This window comes from Hylobates moloch, unplaced genomic scaffold (genome assembly GCF_009828535.3).
Source record: "Hylobates moloch isolate HMO894 unplaced genomic scaffold, HMol_V3 SCAFFOLD_11, whole genome shotgun sequence".
Lineage (NCBI taxonomy): Eukaryota > Metazoa > Chordata > Mammalia > Primates > Hylobatidae > Hylobates > Hylobates moloch.
This window is the reverse complement of record NW_026652286.1, coordinates 78,973-85,574: the sequence shown is the minus strand read 5'-3', so window position 1 is coordinate 85,574 and position 6,602 is coordinate 78,973.

The window sequence follows — 6,602 nt, the reverse complement described above, 5'->3', positions numbered from 1 at the left end:
AAAAAAACCCACTTTTTTGCTCATCCATAAAAAGCAAGTCCTCATTTCATCAAGTTTAATCATGAGATGCAGCAATTCAGTCACATCTTCAGGCTCCGCTTCTAATTCTCGTTCTTTTGCTCTTGCTCTTTCTACACACCTGCAGCTATTTCTTCCACTGAAGTCTTGAATTCCTTAAAGTTATCCATGACAATTTTAATCAACTTCTTCCAAACTCCGGTTGATATGGAAAATCCTTCCAAAATATGTTGATATTTTGCTCCCCTCCCATGAATCATGAATGTTCTCAATGGCATCAGAATGATGAATCTCTTCCATAAGGTTTTCAGTTTACTTTGCCCAAATCCATCAGAGGAATCCTTATGACAGTGATAACCCTATGAAATGTATTTCTTAAGGAATAAGACTTGGAAGTTGAAGTTACTCCTTCATCCCTGAGCTTCAGAATCATCTTTTATTAGCAGGCACGGAAACAAAGTTGATTTCCTTGGATATCTCCATCAGAGCTCTTAGGTGTCACGGAGTACTAATATTTTGAAAGAAAACATTTTCTCTGAGCAGTAGGTATCAACGGTGAGCTTAAAATATTGAGTAAACCATAGTACAAATAGACGTGCTGTCATTCAGGCTTTGTTGTTCCATTTGTAGAGCACAGGCAGAGTAAGCTTATCATAAGTTTTAAGGGCCCTGGAATTCTCAGAATGGTAAGGGCACACTGGCTTTAACTTAAAGTCGCCAGATGCATTAACCCATCATGAGACTCAGCCTGCGCTTTGAAATTTTGAAGCCAGGCATTGACTTCCCTCTAACCGTGAAAGTCCTAGATGACGTGTACCTCCAGTAGAGAAGGCTCTTTCATCTACACTGAAAATCTATTGTGTAGTGTGGCTGCCTGCATCAGTGATCTGAGCTACATCTTCTGGGTAACTCGCTGCAGCTTCTCCATCACACTTCCTGCTTCACCTTGCACTGTTATGCTATGAAGAGGACTTCTTTCCTTAAACCTCATGAACTAACCTCTGCTAGCTTCAAAATTTTCTTCTGCATCGTCCACACTTCTCTTAGCCTTATAGAACTGAAGAGAGTCAGGGCCTTCCTCTGAATTAGGATTTGGCATAAAGGAATATTCTGGCTGGTTGGGCCTTCTATCCAGATCATTGAATGCTCCACACCAACAATAATGCTGTTTAACTTTCTTAGCATGGTGTGCTCACTGGATTAGTGTCCTTCAAGAACTTTGCCTTTGCATTCACAATTTGGCTGTTTTGTCCAAGAGGCCTAGCTTTCAGCCTGTCTCATCTTTTGACATGTATTCCTCACTAAGCTTAATCATTTCTAGCATTAGATTTTAAGTGAGAAATGCATGAGACTCTTCCTTTTACACGAACAGTTATAGGCCATTGTAGGATTATTATTTGGCTTGTAGGATTATTAATTGGCCTAATTTTCATATTGTTGTGTCTCAGAAAATAGGCCCAAGGAGAGGAAGAGGGATGGGACAACAGCCGGTTGGTGAGGCAGTCAGAGTCCATACATTATGTATCAATTAAGTATGCCATCGTACATGGATGCAACTCATGGTGCCCCAGAACATAGCAGTAATGTCAAAGGTCACTGATCACAGAGCACCATGACAAGTATAATAATACATTTTGAAATATTGCTAGAATTACCAAAATGTGACACAGACACAAAGTGAGCTCATGGCATTTGAAAATGGCACCAAAGCTTCTGGTTAGCTGAACACATGGAGGTTCGTAGAGGAGGGTAGTGTCCAGGGAGGTAAGGAAGTGCCATGCCACATCCCCCATACCTTGCCTTATGTGTCTCTTCAACTGTATCTGTTGTAGCATCTTTTATGATAAGCTGGTAAATGTAAGTGTTTCTCTGAGTTCTATGAGCTGCTCCAGCAAATTAATCAAACTCAATGAGGGGATCATGGGAACTTCAACTTGAAGCCAGTCAGTCAGATGTTCCAGAAGCCCAGAATTGCAACTCGTGTCTGGGAGTCTGGGGAGAATCTTGGGTACTGAGCCCCCAATCTATTGGACCTGACGCTATCTCAGGGTAGACAGTGTCAGAACTGAATTCGAGGACACCCAACTTGTGTCTGCTGCTTGATGCATGGGGAAAAGACCCCCATACATTTGGTCATAGAAGTCTTCTTTTGTGCTGATGATTTTTGTGGTGTGAGAGTAGAGAAAAAAAAAAAACAAAACGAAGTTTGAGAGAGTTTTTCCGTACATAATTGTCAGTGAAGTGGGATTTGCTTGAAAGGCCCTGACTGATGGAAGCATGTGCTTTGAAAAGAGAAAGGATTAAAGGCTGGGGGGATGAAGAATCTTCGATTCCCAAGTGGCCATGTGGTAGAGAAAGGATTAAAGGGTGGAAGGATGAAGAATCTTCGATTCCCAGGTGGCCACGTGGTCACCCATGGTATGAAGTTCCACCTATGTTGAGATCAGTTACTAAAGTTAAAAGTTATCAGCCGAATTTAGAGATGGATCCAACCTCCCCGGAATTGGTTCACTAGATGCATAAAGAAATGCAAACTAACAAGAAAAAAGCAAAAGATTCAGTCCCTTGGTTGTTGTTATCTATAACGGCTAAAATGAAAGTTAAAGAGGGTGCTGGGTCAGGCCTTGTGGCTGGACTAAACTCAGATGTGGGTCTGTCTCAACTCAGACCACTAGCCTCAAAGCCACCCAGAAAGGGGAACATTAAGCCTGTGGCCTTCCGCAGTGTTTTGTGTCCCTGGGTACTTGAGAATAGGGAGTGATGATGACTTTTAACAAGCATGCTGCCTTCAAGCATTTGTTTAACAAAGCACATCCTGCATAGCCCTAAATCCATTAAACCTTGAGTCAACACAGCACATGTTTCTGTGAGCACAGGGTTGGGGTTAGGGTTACAGATTAACAGCATCTCAAGGCAGAAGAATTTTTCTTAGTACAGAACAAAATGGAGTGTCTTATGTCTACTTCTTTCTACATAGACACAGTAACAGTCTGATCTCTCTTTCTTTTCCCCACGCTATATAGGTATATGTACACTTTTCTATATCTGAATTAGCCATATGCAAGGAAAAACTAAAACAGTTTTCAGAGGTTCTGGGAAAATTCATGGACAAATTTAAAAGGCTAACCTTGATGTATGATCTGACCAGGCAGGATTTGCAAATATTTATGTTTACCTGCTGCATGGTAGAAAACCAGTGCATTATGGGAGCGGCTAGAGCCTGCAACCAGGGGCATGACACCTATCAAGTAGGAGGCACAGCAGTGCCTGACCAGGACCCAAAAGAACTAGAATCTAGAAAAGACAAATAAATTAGGAAGAAAGTGGGATATAGAGAGAAAAAATTATGATCATTTGACTCCGTGAAGGAATAAAAAAAAAGTGTGATACAGCTTTTTAATTTTTATAAAGTCTGGAAAATTATCCAGGGAAAAGATGAAAACTTAGCCTTATTACAAGGGTGGATAATTTAGACTTTGAGGAAATACACTAACACTTACCCTGACTCCAAAAAGGGACAGGCATTGCTAGGGGTTTATTTTATAGCGCGGTCTCCTTCTGATATCTGCAGGAAGCTGCCAAAAGCAGCCTTAGGCTTCCAGACTCCCATAGATCAGATTTTAGACTTGGATTTTGCAGTTTTCCATCACAGGAATAGGGCAAAGAAAACATAAAATAAAGCAAATCTCCTAAGAGGCCCAGCTTCTAGCTGCAGCCTTGTGCTCTCCACCACTTCAGAGGCAGCCCCTTAACCCCTGGCCCTCGCAGAGGAAGTGAGAACGTGAAAGTCCCAGTCTGTGCATCTGGACCACTGTGCCGTGGATATAAATCAATGTGCCTTCTGTAAGGTCGGCCACTGCCGAAGGAAATGCACTGACCACTGTGCCGTGGATATAAATCAATGTGCCTTCTGTAAGGTCGGCCACTGCCGAAGGAAACGCACTGTGCTTCCAAGGGAGCCATCATCATAGCCCAGCAGACTCGAAAGTGGGAGGGCCTGATACTTCCTGCCTCCGCTCCCATTGGACTATTAGCTTTCGAGAGATGGAGGAGCCTCAGGTGACTCTTGAAGTGGCAGATAGGCATATTAACTTTGTATTAGGTATAGGAGCAGATTACTCTGTCCTGATTCAATACAATGGGTTCCTGTCTTCTCATGATGCACAAGCCCAAAAACACTGCTTTTCGGATCTTCTAAGTTGTCCTCCAGGGCCTGTGGGTTTCTCGCCTGCCTTTTTAGTAATGTCTGAATGCCTGACCTCTTACTGGGGAGAGGTTTATTGACTCAGGAGACCAAGTCATGGTCACCTTCACAGATCATAAACCATAGAAAGTGTTACTTTTGTTCCTGACCCCTCAGGGGTAGAAAGAAGTTAAGAATGAGCTGTCACATTTACCACCTGAGGTATTGTCTTAAGTAAGTCTTGAGGTTTGGGCCACACAGGCTCTGGGAAATGCACTAAACACCTCCCCATTCAAATCCAACTTCAGCCTAGTGCTCCTGCCCTCAGAAGAGACAATACTTTTTAAGGTAAGAAGTATGAGGGGAAATTCAACCCCTTATTGCCAAATTCTTGCCATATGAGTTATGAAGGCCATGAGAATCTCCTTACAATACTCGCATGTTACAGATAAAAAGCCTAATGGCAAGTACAGATTTCTCAGAACCCTTAGAGCATTAAGAAATGCAGTTGTCTCCATACACCTCATTGTCCCCAAAACTTACCAAGTCCCAGGGGATGCAAGCTGGTTTACATTCTTAAATCTGAAAGATGCATTTTTCTGCATCTCAATGCATCCAGATTCATAATGTTTGCCTTTGAATGGACTGATCCAGATACGCATTCAGCCTTAAAACTAACCTGGACAGTCATCTCTGAAGGGTTCTGGGATAGCCCCCACTTATTTGAAAATGCTCTAGCTAAGGACTTAAGAAGTCTACAGTTGGAAAGGGACACAATTATTCAGTATGTAGGTGACTAGCTCATTGCTAGCCCAACTAAAGGAGACTCATAATAATACTGTTAATTTGGTAAATTTCCTGGGAAGTTGCAGATACAGGGTATCACCATACAGGGCTCAGATTTTGACTCAAAGACTTAAATACTTGGAATCTATCTTAACCTCTGGAACTGATCAACATCCCTAGAAGATAAAAAAGTTATTTTACTCATCCAAGGGTCTCAGTTCCAAAAATGACTGTGGGCTTTTTTTAGGAGATGGCTGTGTACTGCTGCTTATGTCTGCCCAGATTTGGACATGTAGCCAAGCCTTTATATGATACACTAAAGGGAAAGATTTAGAGCTCCTAGAATGTAATGAGAACTGCAAGCAAACCTTCAATACTCTCAAGGAGAAATTGGGCTCTGCTGCAGCCGTGGGAGTCCCCAAGTTGGATGAACCATTTTTTCTTTTTGTGACCAAAAAGCAAGGCATAGGCCTTGGGTAATCTTGTCCCAAAACTGGGGGACATTCCAAGGCCAGTAGCCTAATTTTCTAAGCAGATAGGCCAGGTGGCCTCAGGTGGCCTTGATGTCTTAGAGCTATTGCTGCTACCACTTTTCTAGTAGGCAAAGCTAATAAACTAACATTAGAACAGCACCTACAGGTTTTTGACCCCACACCAAGGGGAGGTGGTCCTAGAAGCTAAAGGGCAGCAGTGGATAATAGGAGAACATTTATGAAAGTGTCAGGCCTTATTGCTAGACACTCCAGACATAACCCTTAAAGCCTGCCAAACCATAAACCCAGCTACTTATCTGCCAAAGTCCACAGGTGCTTCTAGCCTTTCTGGCATGCAGGTTGTATTAGTCTGTTCTCATGCTGCTAATAAAGACATATCTGAGGCTGGGTAATTTAAAAAGAAAAGAGGTTTAATTGACTCACAGTTCCACATGGTCGGGGAGGCCTCACGCTCATGGCAGAAGGCAAACGAGGAGCAAAGTCACATCTCTTACATGGCAGCAGGCAAAAGAGCTTGTGTAGGGAACTCCCCTTTATAAAACCATCAGCTGTAACTCCAGCACTTTGGGAGACCAAGGCAGTCGATGACCTGAGGTGAGGAGATCGAGGCCAGCCTGGCCAACATGGTGAAACCCCGTCTATACTAAAAGTACAAAAATTAGACAGGCATGGTGGTGGGCACCTGTAATCTCAGCTACTTGGGAGGGCTGAGACAGGAGAATCGCTTGAACCCAGGAGTCAGAGGTTGCAGTGAGCCAAGATCATGATAAGGCACTCCAGCCTGAGCAACAGAGCAAGACTCTGTCTCAAAAATAAACAAATAAACCATCAGATCTCATGAGGCTTATTCACTGTCACAAGAACAGCATGGGAAAGACCCATCCCCCAATTCGATTACCTCCCACTGGGTCCCTCCGATGATATATAGGAATTATGGGAGCTACAATTCAAGATAAGATTTGACTGGGGGCCGGACACAGTGGTTCACGCCTGTAATCCCAGCACTTTGGGAGGCCGAGGCGGGCAGATCACGAGGTCAGGAGATCGAGACCATCCTGGCTAACACAATGAAACCCCGTCTCTACTAAAAATACAAAAAATTTGCTGGGCGAGATGGTGGG